Source organism: Anabrus simplex, chromosome 3 (genome assembly GCF_040414725.1).
Source record: "Anabrus simplex isolate iqAnaSimp1 chromosome 3, ASM4041472v1, whole genome shotgun sequence".
Taxonomy (NCBI): Eukaryota; Metazoa; Arthropoda; class Insecta; order Orthoptera; family Tettigoniidae; genus Anabrus; species Anabrus simplex.
The window spans coordinates 340,225,831-340,244,255 of NC_090267.1; positions in this window are offsets into that span (position 1 = coordinate 340,225,831).

Here is an 18,425-nt window from a genome sequence, read left to right on the forward strand (position 1 = left end):
GTTTTTGGTCCGTATTGAACTGAGAATAATATATAAGTAATAATAATAATAACGTAAATGTTTCCACCTTTTCAATACAATATATTCACAAAATTACAAAATTATACGGTACTAGTTTCGACCCATCTAGGGGTCATCATCAGCCGTATTGGAGCAAAGATCATTTGTGGAGAAATCCTAAGACAATATTATTTTAAAGAATAACAAGTGAAATGAGATGTTATGGTAATAGTTAATAATACAAGGAATATACATACTAAGAGGTTTTTAACAAAGAATAAAGTATAAATGGGGTGTTGTAAAAATTATAATCATGGAAATCAGTAAGTTCTTGTATTGAAATGAAATATGGCTTAGGAAGAGGGCTTAAGGTGGGGCTGAAGGGTGCGGGAGAAAGTGTAATTGTCTTGGAAAAGTACCTTTGATTAAATTTTGGATTGAGTTTAGGTTGGCTGCATTATTGTTTCTGAGGAAAGTGATAAATAGATCGAAGAGTATGTTGGGTTTCTCTGAGATTTCATTGAGATTGTGACTGGCATTAAAGTATTGGTCTAGGTGTATGTAGTAATTTTCCATTATGTTCAGTAAAGGGCCCTTGTTTGCTAATACGAGGATGTCCATGTCTTGTTCAATATTGGTGAAATTATGGTTATAATCTTGCATGTGTTGGCCGATGGCTGAAAACTTGTTGTATTTTATTGCGTTAGTGTGCTCGTGGTATCTGATAATGAAGTTTCTCCCGGTTTGCCCGATGTAGGTTTTTTTACAGGTGGTACATTTGATCCTATAAACTCCTGATTTTAAAAAACTGCTGGTCTTGTTGATGTGTGAAGTATTGTATAAAACATTCATGTTCTTATTGTTGGTTTTGAAGGCTATTTTAACGCCTTGTTTCTTAAAGATGTTGGTTAACTTGTAGATATCATTGTTGAACGTGAAGGTGGAAAATGTTAGAGGTTTGGTTATTTCTTTTTTGAGGGTAGTTTTTGGGCGATGTTTGTGTTTATTGATTATCCTTTCTATAAAATGATTGCTGAAGCCGTTGAATTTTGCGATTCCGCGGATTGTGTTGAGTTCGTTTTTTAGATCTTTATTGGACATAGGTATGCTGAAGGCTCGGTGAACTAGGCTGTTGTATGTGGCTCGTTTGTGGGACTGGGGGTGCACTGAATCTTGGCGAATGGTGGAGGCTGTTTGAGTGGGTTTTCTGAAAATTTTATAACTGAAAGAATCTGAGTTTCTAGTGATGGTTAAATCTAGAAAGTTGATTTTTTGATTTGATTCGGATTCTAGTGTGAATTTGATATGAGGATCAATATTGTTGAGTCTTAAGAGGGTGGTGGGTGCGTTAATTGATTTCTCATTCATGATTACAAAGACATCGTCGACATATCTGGCCCAAAAGAGAATGTTTTCGAATTCGTTGTCAATTTTGGTGTATTCGAGGAAGTCCAGGTATATTTCTGCTAAGATACCTGAGGCCGGTGACCCCATTGCCAAACCATTTTGTTGATATATGACATTGTCAAAAGTGAAGAAGTTATTGTCGATGATAAGTTTTAATATTGTGATAAAGTCTTGTATCTCTAGTTTGCTTAAGTGGCTGTGTTTGTTTAAATTGTTTATAATTATCGGAATTAATTTTGATACTTGTATGCTTGGGTACATGTTTACAATATCGAAAGAGTGGATGGAGTGATCCGGTTGCAAATTGAACTTGTTTAGTTTTTCTACTAGCTCAGATGTGTTTTTAATAGACTTTTTGTATAAGAATTGATAATTTTTTCTTAAGAACCATTGGATGAATTGTGATATTCTGTATAAGGGGCTCGGTCTATAGTTGATAATTGGCCGGATGGGAATTCCGGTTTTGTGAATTTTGGGAAGAGCTTTAGCAGTGGGGAGTCCTGGGTTCATATGTATGAGTTTGGATTTTTCCTGTTCGGTAAATAAAAATGAAGTGTTTTTAAGAGTTTGTTTAAGTAGTTTTTGAATTTTTTGGGTGGGGTCTTTTTTGATTATGGAAAATGAGCTGTCTGTGAAAAAGTTTTTTGTTTTTTCAATATATACTTTTTTATCCATGATAACTGTTGCATTGCCTTTGTCAGCTTTGGTTACGATGAGTTCGTGGTCTTTAATTTTCTTCTTGAGGGCGTATATGCGCTTTTGTTCAGCAATTTTTTCTTTATTATTGAGGTTATTTGCGGGGTTGGTTAAATTGTGGAGGATATCAGTCAGTTTCCTTTTAACATCGGTTCTAACCTCATTTTGCGTGTCTTCCGGCATTTTGCTGATGGCTAGCTCTGATTCTGTGATCATAGTAGCGGCTATGTTGAGGCTGTTCAAGTTTGGCCAGTTGTGTTTCGGTCCTTTGGATAAAGTTAAGTGTTCACTTTCACTTAAGGGCGTGTTAGATAGATTTACAACAGCTGGATGAAACTGCGTACGATCGAACGTGTTACTATTGGAGTTTCTAGTTTGTTGGTTATGTAGTTGGCAGTTTTTTAGCCTGTTGAGTTTATTCTCTAAATTTGACTGTTTTTTGGCTAGTTCGTAGAATCAGAAATTATACGACACTCACCTCGCAGCGACTAAACTACTTTCAAACGCACAATGGACACTATTCTACCAAGAAGTAGAGAACAAATTATTCTACGAACTAGCCAAAAAACAGTCAAATTTGGAGAATACACTCAACAGGCTAAAAAACTGCCAACTACATAACCAACAAACTAGAAACTCCAATAGTAACACGTTCGATCGTACGCAGTTTCATCCAGCTGTTGTAAATCTATCTAACACGCCCGTAAGTGAAAGTGAACACTTAACTTTATCCAAAGGACCGAAACACAACTGGCCAAACTTGAACAGCCTCAACATAGCCGCTACTATGATCACAGAATCAGAGCTAGCCATCAGCAAAATGCCGGAAGACACGCAAAATGAGGTTAGAACCGATGTTAAAAGGAAACTGACTGATATCCTCCACAATTTAACCAACCCCGCAAATAACCTCAATAATAAAGAAAAAATTGCTGAACATAAGCGCATATACGCCCTCAAGAAGAAAATTAAAGACAACGAACTCATCGTAACCAAAGCTGACAAAGGCAATGCAACAGTTATCATGGATAAAAAAGTATATATTGAAAAAACAAAAAACTTTTTCACAGACAGCTCATTTTCCATAATCAAAAAAGACCCCACCCAAAAAATTCAAAAACTACTTAAACAAACTCTTAAAAACACTTCATTTTTATTTACTGAACAGGAAAAATCCAAACTCATACATATGAACCCAGGACTCCCCACTGCTAAAGCTCTTCCCAAAATTCACAAAACCGGAATTCCCATCCGGCCAATTATCAACTATAGACCGAGCCCCTTATACAGAATATCACAATTCATCCAATGGTTCTTAAGAAAAAATTATCAATTCTTATACAAAAAGTCTATTAAAAACACATCTGAGCTAGTAGAAAAACTAAACAAGTTCAATTTGCAACCGGATCACTCCATCCACTCTTTCGATATTGTAAACATGTACCCAAGCATACAAGTATCAAAATTAATTCCGATAATTATAAACAATTTAAACAAAAACAGCCACTTAAGCAAACTAGAGATACAAGACTTTATCACAATATTAAAACTTATCATCGACAATAACTTCTTCACTTTTGACAATGTCATATATCAACAAAATGGTTTGGCAATGGGGTCACCGGCCTCAGGTATCTTAGCAGAAATATACCTGGACTTCCTCGAATACACCAAAATTGACAACGAATTCGAAAACATTCTCTTTTGGGCCAGATATGTCGACGATGTCTTTGTAATCATGAATGAGAAATCAATTAACGCACCCACCACCCTCTTAAGACTCAACAATATTGATCCTCATATCAAATTCACACTAGAATCCGAATCAAATCAAAAAATCAACTTTCTAGATTTAACCATCACTAGAAACTCAGATTCTTTCAGTTATAAAATTTTCAGAAAACCCACTCAAACAGCCTCCACCATTCGCCAAGATTCAGTGCACCCCCAGTCCCACAAACGAGCCACATACAACAGCCTAGTTCACCGAGCCTTCAGCATACCTATGTCCAATAAAGATCTAAAAAACGAACTCAACACAATCCGCGGAATCGCAAAATTCAACGGCTTCAGCAATCATTTTATAGAAAGGATAATCAATAAACACAAACATCGCCCAAAAACTACCCTCAAAAAAGAAATAACCAAACCTCTAACATTTTCCACCTTCACGTTCAACAATGATATCTACAAGTTAACCAACATCTTTAAGAAACAAGGCGTTAAAATAGCCTTCAAAACTAACAATAAGAACATGAATGTTTTATACAATACTTCACACATCAACAAGACCAGCAGTTTTTTAAAATCAGGAGTTTATAGGATCAAATGTACCACCTGTAAAAAAACCTACATCGGGCAAACCGGGAGAAACTTCATTATCAGATACCACGAGCACACTAACGCAATAAAATACAACAAGTTTTCAGCCATCGGCCAACACATGCAAGATTATAACCATAATTTCACCAATATTGAACAAGACATGGACATCCTCGTATTAGCAAACAAGGGCCCTTTACTGAACATAATGGAAAATTACTACATACACCTAGACCAATACTTTAATGCCAGTCACAATCTCAATGAAATCTCAGAGAAACCCAACATACTCTTCGATCTATTTATCACTTTCCTCAGAAACAATAATGCAGCCAACCTAAACTCAATCCAAAATTTAATCAAAGGTACTTTTCCAAGACAATTACACTTTCTCCCGCACCCTTCAGCCCCACCTTAAGCCCTCTTCCTAAGCCATATTTCATTTCAATACAAGAACTTACTGATTTCCATGATTATAATTTTTACAACACCCCATTTATACTTTATTCTTTGTTAAAAACCTCTTAGTATGTATATTCCTTGTATTATTAACTATTACCATAACATCTCATTTCACTTGTTATTCTTTAAAATAATATTGTCTTAGGATTTCTCCACAAATGATCTTTGCTCCAATACGGCTGATGATGACCCCTAGATGGGTCGAAACTAGTACCGTATAATTTTGTAATTTTGTGAATATATTGTATTGAAAAGGTGGAAACATTTACGTTATTATTATTATTACTACTTATATATTAGTCAATCAGAGATCGTGCAGAAGATCCTCGGGATGGAAGGTCGGCAGGATTCAGATCACCAGCTATGTCTCTAGTCTTGTTGTCTCATCAGTGTTCTAATCTCTTTCACATGGTTACTGACAAATGGACCCCATGAATCATTTGTCTTGATCCAGTGCAATGCTGTAGAAGAATCAGTCCAGAAATACTCTGGGATGTTTTTACCTAAAGTCTCCCTCACACTGACTGTCAAACAGCTCCCTATACAACAAGCCAGAAGCTCTAACTTGAGCATTGATAAAGTCTTCAGAGGCATAACTCTTGATTTTGCCATGACAAGCTGCACCAGAACAGATCCTTCCAGTCCACTTCTCAGGAAAATAACTGCAGCATAGGCACTTTTGCTTGCATCTCAGGAGATATGAGGCTCCAAGTTTCTTCAGTTTCACAAGCACTTATACATCTTGGTACCCTCAACTCAGAAAGCTGCAGAATTTCTTGCTCCCACCTTTTGAATTTCTTCTGCATCTCTTCAGGTAATAGATCATCCCAGCCCATCTTCAGGTTCCAATTACTCTGTATAAGAAGTTTCAGGATCAAAGTAAACGGACATGAAAATCCAACAGGGTCAAAAATCCTTTGGGCCATAGACAGGATCTTTCTTCTGGTGATGGTTCCAGCTTCAGTTATTATTCAAATGTCACAAAACAGTTCATCATTCTCTTTATCCCACAGCAGGCCAAGAACGGGATTAACACTTTGCATTCCTACAGTCCTTTCCAAGCAGTTACTTTCCCAGCCTCGAAGTTCGAACTTTGCTTCTGCAAGAAGTCTTGTGGATTCATCCATGAACTGGATCAGTTCTTCAGTGTCAATGTACATAGAAAGATCTCCTTAGCATTTCAGATGTATTCCTTAATTTGGGTAGAGGTTAAGGTTAAGCACAGTACCCAACTAAAAAGGGGCTACAGTTAAGTCCAAACACTACTCTTCTATGCCTAAAAACCTTGAATTTCCCTTAGGGAAAATCCTCCCACCACAAAAACCTCAGATACCAGTAGTCTCTATCAGGTGGAGCAACAAAAACTTGAAGAAAGGTCTTTCTGATATCAGAAACTATGCCCATTCTCCCACAGCAAAATCTTGTCAAAATCAGTGGAATTTGCTCCAGTAAATTGGAACCCTTTTCTAGGCACTCATTCAAAGATAGACAGTCAGCAAACAATAAACGAGAACCACCCAAGAAGAAAGGTATCGCATTTTTGCTGTATATTCAGGACGTTATGGATTGTATTGGAAGTCTCCTTGAACGTCACAATGTTAAGACCATTTTTCAGCCGACCCGACAGCTATGTTATGTTCTGCCAAAGATCCAGATGACCCTCTAACATCTACTGGAGTATGTAGGATACCGTGCATTTGTGGAGCGGATTATATTGGCACGACTGGCAGATGTGTCAAGACTCGCCTGACGGAGCACAAAAGGAACTGTCGCTTGGGGCAATACGACAAGTCAGCAGTAGCAGGTTGACGGAAAGCATGAGATCCATTACGAGGATACTGATATACTGGCCACAACATCCCACTTCCACGCCCGCTTCTACAGGGAAGCTATTGAAATACACAAACATCCGGATAACTTTAATAGAAAGGAGGAAGGACTGAAGTACAGCAAGGTCTGGTACACACCCTTACATAACTTATGGCCGAAGCGAACTAAGATCAGGGACATCACAGTCAACCAACCAGAGGACCGATTGCTCAGTGTGAACCAGTCGGAGGTCCTGCACTCCGAGATCCAATCTAACGACCGACTACTCGGCGCGACGCAATCAGAAGTCATGCCCTCATATATTCAACCAGATGACAGACTGCATGGCACAAACCAATCAGTGGTCGTGTGCTCAGAAATCCAACCAAACGTTAGACTGCTCAGTGTAACTCAATCAGAGGTCGTGCTTTCAGATATTCAATCAGATATCAGACTGCACGGCACAAACCAGTCGGAGGCTTCACACTCACATATAAATACAGCTGCCTCCCAAGAAACCAACGCAGTCGCCAGCGGGATACAGGAGAGGGTACCTACACGACACCACAGAAGATGACTACCGCAGCAGCAGTCTAAATGTCTGGAAGGAATAAGAGGAGTGGACCATGGCACAACAGCCCGGAAGATTTTTATTATATTGACACCGGCCGTGAAACTCTTCATACTTTAATGTAAAAACAGGTTTTGTACCTTTAAAGGTGGTAAGGAATGGTAAAGAACCACTATATTATAACAGAGAAGTACAGAGACAAAGGAGGAGGTGCAGGTTGGAACGAAATAGAGTTAGAAATGGCTATGGAAGTAAGGAGAAATTGAAGGAACTTAATAGGAAATTGAATCTAGCAAAGAAGTCAGCTAAGGATAACATGATGGCATGCATAATTGGCGGTCATACAAATTTTATTGAAAAATGGAAGGGTATGTATAGGTACTTTAAGACAGAAACCGGTTCAAAGAAGGACATTCCAGGAATCATTAATGAACAAAGGGAGGGTGTATGCGAGGATCTTCAAACGCCAGAAGTAATTAGTAAGCAGTATGTAAAGATTGCTGGTTACAAGGATAATGTCCAGATAGACAAGGTGACTAACACTAAAGAAGTATTAAAATTTAACCACCGGGCGAGTTGGCCGTGCGGTCAGGGGCGCGCGGATGTGAGCTTGCATCCAGGAGATAGTGGGTTCAAATCCCACTGTCAGCAGCCCTGAAGATGGTTTTCCATGGTTTCCAATTTTCACACCAGGCTGTACCTTAATTAAGGCCACGGCCGCCTCCTTCCAACTCCTAGGCCTTTCCTATCCCATCATCGCCATGAGACCTATCTGTGTGGGTGTGACGTAAAGCAACTAGAAAAAATATCATATGATAACAATGACATTTACAGTAAGATACAAAAGTTGAAAACTAGAAAAGCAGCTGGAACTGATAAGGTTTCAGGGGATATACTAAAGACAATGGGTTGGGATATCGGTAGTACCATCTCTGAAGTATTTATTTGATATTGTTTGCAAAAAGGAGCTATACCAAATGAAGAGATGATGTTATTCTGTACAAAGTAATGAATAAGTTACAAGATTGTGAGCAACTGCAAAGTGACCTCGACAATCTTGTGAGATGGACAGTAGGCAATGGTATGATGATAAATGGGGTTAAAAGTCAGGTTGTGAATTTCACAAATTGGAAAAGTTCTCTCTGTTTTAATTACTGCATTGATGGGGTGAAAGTTCCTTTTAGGGATCATTGCAAATACCTAGGTGTTAATATAAGGAAAGATCTTCATTGGGGTAATCACATAAATATGACTGTAAATAAAGGGTACAGATCTCTGCACATGGTTATAAGGGTATTTTTGGGTTGTAGTAAGGATGTAAAGGAGAGGACATATAAGTCTCTGGTAAGACCCCAAATAGAGTATGGAACCCTCACCAGGATTACTTGATTCATGAATGGGAAAATATCCAAAGAAAAGCAGCTCAATTTGTTCTGGGTGATTTCTAGCAAACAAGTACTGTTACAAAAAATGTTGCAAAGTTTGAGCTTTGTGCTGGGAAAACTTGGGAGAAAGGAGACGATCTGCTTGACTAAGTGGTATGTAATACCAATATAAATGGTCCGTCAATGGACATTACTCATTCAGGACAAATATTTCAGGTTCCCTGTGGGAATCAACATCTGTATCATAAGTGGTATCTTCCGAGTTGTCAGTGGAGAGATGGCGTTGAATGACATCCGTAGATGAATAAGTTTGAGTGAGGTCTTAAGGAAGTAGGAAAAATCACAATATGAATATAAAGTTGGAATTCAAGAGGACAAATTGGGGTAAATATTTGTTTATAGGAAGGGGAGTTAGAAATTTGAATAACTTACCAAGAGAGATGTTCAATAAATTTCCAATTTAAACAAAAATCATTTAAGAAAAGGATAGGAAAACACAACAGATAGGGAATCTGCCACCTGGATGACTGCTGTAAATGCAGATCATTATTGATTGATTGATTGATTGATTGATTGATTGATTGATTGATTGATCGATCGATCGATCAATCCATCCTTAGGACTGATATGAACAAACATACTTCTCCAAGGAGGATACAAAGAATCCAACCAATCATGGCCTAATGTAGCCCCACAAGACAAATTACATTGGGGCAGTACAATATTTAATGTGTACTCTTTACTGAAATTAGGCATAGAAAACTTTGCCTGAACTCTTCCCAGTGTGGGTATTACCTGGTTTTTGGCAGCATGTAACGAACCGAAAAATGGACCAAGCCTGACAGTGCCAACTTATTTGCAAATGTGATCCTCTACCAGGGTACAAACACTACCCATGTCCATCATAAACTCAATTAAAGACCCATTGACTAAGAGAGGCACAGAGACCATACCTGAAACATTTAAAGAATTACATGAGCTGTTTACAAAAATAGTTACATTTGAATACTTTTGGGGACAAAAACCTAGCAATATGACCCTCCTTTTGACAAGTAATACATTTCCACTTTTTTGCATGACAGTTGTTGGGATTATGCTTTACAAAACACTGTCCACACCGCTTGATCTGTTGAGCAGGTGGAGGTCCTGGTGTAGACCGCGTAGGAGACCAATTTCGATGTTGAACCGGACTAGAGCGTCTAGAGTTCTGACTGACTGGGCTACTTGGGCGAGTACTTTGTCCACCTGTACTACCGTTGCGGCCACGTTCGCAGACTGGGCTGAAACGTCTTGTTCTGTAGACCTGACTACTTCTGGACTGTGTCCATACGACTGAACCAGACTCAGTAGACTGGAATACCTTTGAATTCTTGGCGGCAGCCTCAAAATCGACACAAATCTTTATTGCTTGTTCAAAAGTTAATGTAGCAGGCTCCGACAAAAGGTGCCGTACCATCTGTTTGGATTATAACCCCAAAAACAAACTTATCTCTCAGTGCTCTCTAGGAATGTACCAAAATCACATTTCTTAGACTGCTTCTTGAGGGCATTAGCAAAATCCATCAATGACTCTCCTGGTTGTTGGACTTGCTTTCAGAATTTGTAGCTATCTTCTATGACACACATTGGTGAACAACAAACCCCTTTTAACTTATCAATACATAGTTCATAGGAGCTTTGAGCTACTGTCTGAGGTAGCAGACAATTTTTTAAGACTTTGTACACATCCGCACCTAATGCCAAACATAATACTGGAATAATATATAAGTAATAATAATAATAACGTAAATGTTTCCACCTTTTCAATACAATATATTCACAAAATTACAAAATTATACGGTACTAGTTTCGACCCATCTAGGGGTCATCATCAGCCGTATTGGAGCAAAGATCATTTGTGGCGAAATCCTAAGACAATATTATTTTAAAGAATAACAAGTGAAATGAGATGTTATGGTAATAGTTAATAATACAAGGAATATACATACTAAGAGGTTTTTAACAAAGAATAAAGTATAAATGGGGTGTTGTGGTGAAGATCTTATCCAGAAGACAAGAACACATCATCAGGGCTTTCACTGACAGTGGATCTCAGCGATCTGATTTATTGGAAAGAACTGCTGTGTCTGTTGGACTTCAGTCCTTAGGTACGGAGACTGATAATGTTCTTTGATGTGTATGCTCCTTGGGCCTTTCTGTGTGCTTTTGTTTTATATATGTTCTTTGGGGACTTACTGTTGTTTTTGTCAAATAATAAAACCATAGATTGAAAATGAAATTAAGATGCAATGCCATGCAATATCTGAATATACTTCTGAAAAATTATGATCCTAACATGTAAAAAAAAAAAAAAAAGTACTTGTCACTTTACAGAAAAGCCATTGTATATGAAATGTAATTATTGTGTTGCCTTAAAAAAGTATGTGCTGTATTGTCCCTATCACGAGCCAGAGGCTCATGGGACCTTTTGTCACCAATAAATAAATAAATAAATAAATAAATAAATAAATAAATAGGGTTTGAAAGAGAACCTTTTGACCATAGCTTTGACTGCTCACTGTTGCACTGTGTTTTTCCACACTTGGCTCCTCCTTCTTCTGTTCTTTGTTCGACTCCTTCAATAGCAAGTTTGGACACATAAGAATATGATGTCTCTTCCCACATAACCTGATACCACACAGTCGCTTTACAAGCCTTAGCAGACTTTGTTTCAGAAATTGGCAGCAGCACCCCGTTTTCATCAACATACTTTTCTTCTCAGACAGAGTCATATTCTGTGCCTTGAAACAATCTTTTGTATCATGGTTTCTCTTGCAAAAGACACAATTCCATTTGGTGTACTTCTTACTTCTCCAGCAAACAGATTACTAGCAGTAGGTATTGATTCAGGTTGAGGTGACTTGCTCTTCTGCTTTTTTTTTTTTTTTCCTAGTTGTTTTACGTCGCACCGACACAGATAGGTCTTATGGCGACGATGGGACAGGAAAGGGCTAGGAGTGGGAAGGAAGCGGCCGTGGCCTTAATTAAGGTACAGCCCCAGCATTTGCCTGGTGTGAAAATGGAAAACCATTTTCAGGGCTGCCGACAGTGGGGTTCGAACCTACTATCTCCCGAATACTGGATACTGGCCGCACTTAAGCGACTGCAGCTATCGAGCTCGGTGCTCTTCTGCTTTACCGGTTTCTGTGAGGATATACGGAATCCCCCATGGGTGAGAGTAATTCTCTGTCCTCCCTCCACTTTGTTCTTCAGAAAAAGTGATAGCTGCAACAATTTCTCACAGTAAAGATTCTGTGCTGTTTCACTGATCTAGGGGGAATAAAAAGGCTGCATATTTATCACTGGTCATTCCCAACAATTTCAGTGACCCAAGATGCGACTCTAATTGATCATAGAGTTGCAAAGGAGTGAGTTCCTGAGGCGTTGTGAAATTCTGATTAACTAATCCTAACAATTCATGAACATAAAACTCCACCAATAATTCTTCTCTTCTGAACCTACTGTGTAAACACCGAATTGCTTTCTTGTAGTTATCAGCTGTAGGCAGAAAGCTATTTATGACATCTCTCACCCTCGTGCCCTCTGTAGTAGCTTGAATTAGGTACTGGAATTTATCTTCCCTTTCTATGTCTGGATCATCATGTATTCCTAACCAGTCTTTAACTTCACCACTGAATTTCCTCAATTCGATCTTAGGCAACTTAAGTTTTTTCTTACCGGAACCAGAATTTTTACCAACACATTGATACTTTCACTTGTGACAGTTGCTACATTCACTGCATAAAAGTTTGACCCTCTGACGTACTTCGTCTAATTTATCATGGTATTCTTACACTTCATTGTATTCACTTTCATAATCCACATCATTGCTACTGTTGGGAAACCTGTCTAAAACTTTATCGTCAGCTTCTTTCAGTTCAACGGCCAGTCTTTCTAACTTAGTTAAATATAATTTTACCTTGTCGAGTTGTGTTTGTCATCAACGAGTCAAAAGTCTTTGTAAATGCTGCACATATGGGTTTTCTCAATTTTACCAGTCTGTCCATCTTGACTTGCTTACAGCTTTCGTTACGTCGAATCGAATCCGTCCTGTTACGATCACCACTATTGTTCTATTTAAACCAGGAAACCTACCTGGCAGACTGGTTCGTCAAAATGCAGGCACTTTTTATTTTACAGAAACAGTAACAACAAAATATTTAATTCAAGGTAAGGTTGTATTTGTGACACATCTATGAACATAACATATCCATAACAGTAAGACTGTAACAACTGACTGTCTTGTGTCCGTGCACCAAAGTATGTCAAATGTAAAGTTATTTCACTCTGTTAGATCTACAAGAGGGCAGAATGTGACACCTTTACATATTTAATACAACCACTAAATATCCTCATAACCATGTGCAGAGTTCTGACCCTTTATTTACAATCATATTTATGTGATTTTAGCCCAATGAAGATCTTTACTTTATTAATACCTCAGTACTTACAATGATCCCCAATAGGAACTTTCACCCCATCACTGCAGTAATTAAAACTGAGAGGATGTTTCCTATTTGTGAAACTCACAACCTGACTTTTAACCCTGTTTATCATCATAGCATTGCTTATTGTGCATCTCACAACATTATCAAGGTCATTTTGCAGTTTCTCACAATCTTGTAACTTATTTATTACTCCCTACAGAATAACATCATCTACAAAAATCCTTATCTCTGATTCCACTTCTTTACTCATGTCATTGATATATATATGAAAACATAAAGGTCCAATAATACTGCCTTGAGGAATTCCCCTCTTAATTATTACAGGGTCAGATAAAGCTTTGCCTACTCTAATTCTCTGAGATATATTTTCTAGAAATATAGCCACCCATAGTCCCAGCCAACAGCTAGAAACTGCAGATGATGATTATGATGATGATGATGATAGCCACCCATTCAGTCATTCTTTTTTCTTGTCCAATGCACTCATTTTTGCCAGTAGTCTCCCATGATTTACCCTATCAAATGCCTTAGATAGGTCAGTTGCTATACAGTCCATTTGATGTCCTTCCTCCATGCTTATACTTTCCTCCTCAATGCATCATTCTGGGTTTAGTAAACCTTCAAAATACTCCTTCCCCATTCCTTTGAGTTTCCTTTTTTCCTGCACTTCATTTCCATTTTCATCTATCATTATAACATCTTTTCTCATGCCTTTCTGCTTACTCTTGACCATTCCATACAGTATTTTTTTAAAAATTTTCTTTGCTATCTTCTTCCATCATGTTTGTCTGTTTTTTCATCCATTTCTTCTTCTCCTCTTTAGTTTCTTCCTTTGTGGTCTTATATTCTTGTCTCTGTTGTCCTCTGTTGAAACCACACTCTAAAAGCTTCATTCTTTTCCCCAACTGCCACTTTGATTCTGTCGTTCCACCGTTGGGTCTCCTTGCATCTCTTTCTGATACTAGTTCTCCCACAAACTTCCTCTGCAGCTTTTACTAATGTCTTCTTGAACCTTTCCCATTCCTCCTCTACTGCTTTTTTATCATCTGTTGGTAAGTTCAGTTTTATTTTTTCCTGGTATTCTTCCTTGATTTTCTTCTCTTTCAGTTTCCATATTTTAATAAGTCTTCCTTGCTTCTATGTTCTCTTTCTTTCCTTCATTGTCCTCACTTTCATTACCCGTAGACTGTGGACACTATCTAGGGCCTCTGATCACCCTTCCAGCTGTAACCTTCCTCTTCATTTCAGTCATAGATCGTGTAATCCACAGCGGATTTCCTAGACCAGTCGCTGCTGTATCAGGTTATCTTATGGTTTTCTCCCTTCTTGAACCATAAGTTCCCAACCATCATTCTATTTCTTTTGCACAAATCCAGTAGCTTCTCCCCTCCTTATTTCTATTTCCCCATCCTTCTGCCCAAAGTACGTTCTCATATCCCTTCCTTTCCATGCCTACATGGGCATTCAAGTCTCCCATTACTATGTTGTTTTGGCCATTCAGCTGTCTCTCCAGTTCTTCCTCAAAGTCATCTTTATCCTGTTGCATGCATCCTAATTGTGGAGCATATACTTGTACAATTTCCCAGCTTTTTCCTTTAACTGTTATTTTGACTTTCATCAACCTGTCATTTGTCCACTTTACTTCCTCTTTCAATCCATTTCCCACTACCACTCCTGCTCTATTTTGCTGTCCTATCCCGTACAACTAAAAACTAGTCTGCAGCTCTCTCTTACCTTCCCTGCTCCATTTAGTCTCTGCCAGCCCTAATACATCCAGTTTTCTTCTTTTCATCATGTCCACAACCTCTTCTACTGTGCTTTTCCCATCAATGTTTGTATATTCAATTTACCAATTCATAATCCTGGTCCTTGCCAGTGTCATCGTCTGTTACATCTGTCCGGCTTATTGTTCCTTGTTTCCTTGAAAGTGAGTTAATGCCTATCACTGACTTGCCTGTCGTGACTTCACCAGAGCCCTGTTAGCCGCTATCTTTTTCAGGATTCTTGTAGGGCCTTTACAGCTACCATAGCAGCCTTGGGGCACACTAGTCCTCACTGTACTCATTATTTCCATGCTAAAATGTGTGTGATTAGTGTAGGAGTTCCATTTCACATTAACTAGCAACCAGCTATTGTCAGCCTGGTTGGACTGGCGTAGGTATTCACAGTTACCTGTACTGCTGGTCCAATTGGAACCCCATGGCAGCTAACATATTAATTAACGTGAAACAAAATCTAGAATTTAAAATTAAACAATAACTTTTAATCTACAAAATAGTTTGTAAATGATCAATCAACATCACAATACAGAAATCTACACAGATTTGCTCCACGCATAATTAAAAGGTAATACAAATCTTAAAAGTAAACATTCAGTGAAGTACCCAGGCAGTTACAGGTAATATAGCAGTGGTAACATTTATATATATAAGAAAATATAAAGGTTCAATATACTGCCCCGACTAATGCCCCTGTTAATGATTACAAGATCAGATAGTGCTTCACTTACAGTACTCTAATTCTCTCAGTAAGAAGTTTTATAACTTGTAAGAAAGTGGGCTGTTCATTCATTGTTAATATGATAGGTTTCCATTTTCTCTGTTTTGAACCTGCAGTGTGTACACAGCAGAGCTTTCCATCTTGGATGCTATGCACTGTCCAGTGGATTAACTTGCATTTCCTTGTTTGCACTGACTCCTTGAATGCATTGCAGTCTATCGATACATGCTTCCTGAAACATCCTCTGGTGCAACATATCCACGATCTCCTGGCTGGATTGTGGGAAGTAGGCACCAGAATTACATTTGCATGGCTTCCAAGCTATGAGGGACTGCACTAAATGATGGACAACAGCCAATAAATGGACGGTATGTTACCATATAACAAAGTGCATAATGATATCCGAATGGTAAAAAGTTTCAAGTCTTCAAACGATTGTTTAATTAATAGGTGCATGTATTCCATAAATGAACTCTAAATCAGAATGTGTAGCTTTTATTTGTATATAAATTAGAATATAGGTTTTGTTGTTTATATGGTATAGCTTGATGTTGTCCGAGAACTGTAAAGTTCTACAGACAATAAATAAAAACTTGAAAAACTGAATTGAGTAGTATAAGTGATCATGAAGCTATTTTCATTGTAGTTAAATGTAAATTTGATAGAAAGGAAGCTTGTAATACTAGGACTATTCGGCAGTACCTTATGAGAAGCTTGTAATACTAGGACTATTCGGCAGTACCTTATGATTGATACGACAGGCATGAGGAAGTTTTAAAACGTAATTATGATTGGTGTACAATGGTTTAAAAAAATGTAAACAGTCTGTGGAATGGGTTTAAAGCAATTAATGAGGAGTGTGAAAACAGGTATGTATTTTTAAGGGTGGTAGGGAATAGTTAAGACCTGCTATATTATAACAAAGAAGTAAACAGACTAAGGAGGAGGTGCAGGCTAGAAGGAAATAGAGTTAGAAAAAGTTATGAAAGTATGGAGAAATTGAAGGAACTTACTAGGAAATTGAATCTAACAGAGAAGTCAGCTATGAATAACATGATGGCAAGCATAATTGGCAGTCATACAACTTGTAGTGAAAAATGGAAGAGTATAGGATACATCTTAAGACACCCAGGACTTATTCAGTTGGTTTCGGAGGGAATTGTAGGGGGTAAGAACAGCAAAGGTAGACCAAGGTATGAATATGACAAGTGGATTAGAGCAGATGTAGGATGTAGCCGTTACGTAGAAATGAAAAGATTAGCACAGGATAGGGAGGCATGGAGTGCTGCATCAAGCTAGTCTATGGACTGTTGACTCAAACAACATATGTAATGCTAGTACAACAGTTTCTTTCATTCCAAGCCATGAAATGTATGTACCCTGGGTGGCTTATACCTTGCACATGTTAAGTCTGTGTGGAATGGTGGTGTGTGATTCTTGAGAAATAAAACTAAGAAGTAGTGAATCACACAGTGGGTACCTACTTTTATTATCTTTTTACTACTTATAATTATCTGATCAATGTCCGCATTTGTCATGGACAGAGAATTGTTATTTTTTACTTTTTTCTGCTTAATGTTACAATAATGATTGATGGGCTTGTTTTCACATTTTTAAATTTTTTTTATATGGTTGAAATTGCCTATTAAATAATTCTCTAAATCTTGGCAAATGCAAGAACACCCAACTTCTATAACTTTAGGACTATTGTTATTGATTAGTAGCTGTGAGCTTGCATTGGGGGATGGTGAGTTTGAACATCACTGTCGGAAGCCCTGAAGATGGTTCTCCGCGGTTTCCCATTATCACACCAGGCAATTGCTGTTACTGTGCCAATTAAAGCCACGGTTGGTTCCTTCCAACTCATAGCCCTTTCCTATGCCATCGTCACTGTGAGACCTATCTGCGTCAATGCAACGTAAAGCAAAAATTGTAAATTAAAAAAAGTGGAAATGAAATTACCTTTGCGCGAGGAAAGTAGGAATGAAGTAATCTCCGCAGAGTGGCGCAATCTAATGGGAAATTTGGAACTGTTTCTCATAGGGGACTTGCTAGTCTCGTGCAACTCCCTGAGACCGATACCAGCGAGCATGCTACGTGATGCTATGCAGGCCTAGGCTCCTCCCTGCTGAGGTATATTGCGTCGTGCTGTCCGCTAGGAAGTTGCTGTAGGAAAGCAAACCCCACCGAGTTTGATCCATTAGGGTAGTACAGCGAATGACCAAAGATGGTTGATTTTAACATGTTTTCGAATATATCTTAGGTTTATTAAACTAAAATATTAGAAGAAAAGACGACAAAGGAAGTGCAGAATTATGGGGAGTTGTACAACCCTGCAACAATACCACGCACCGCCCCTGTTGAACACTATATAGCGCTAGAAAATTGATACTAGCGACATCTGGTCCCAAAAGATAAAACTTCTACGATATGATAGTTCAGTCAGTAGAACGTAGATAACATCACAGTAGGAGATCGGCGGCAGTTTTAAAAGGACGGGGAGGCATAACTCATGGCTCAATTGTAAAAAGTACCGTAAATGACATCCACATTAGTGCATAGAATCGAAACTCGCAGCCACTATTCACGCAGTAACAACCTGCATTTTCTGCCATCTAACAACAGACATGGCAGGAAGACTCACCTTTGAGATTGGGGCACCAAGAGCTATGGGCACAGGCTCGTGGCAAAATGAGGGTGAAAGTTTCCAGCGGCGTTTTCGTTAGCTCGGCTAAGCAGGATGTCCCGAGCTGTCATTGGAGAAATGGTGTGAAATGATCCTAGTAG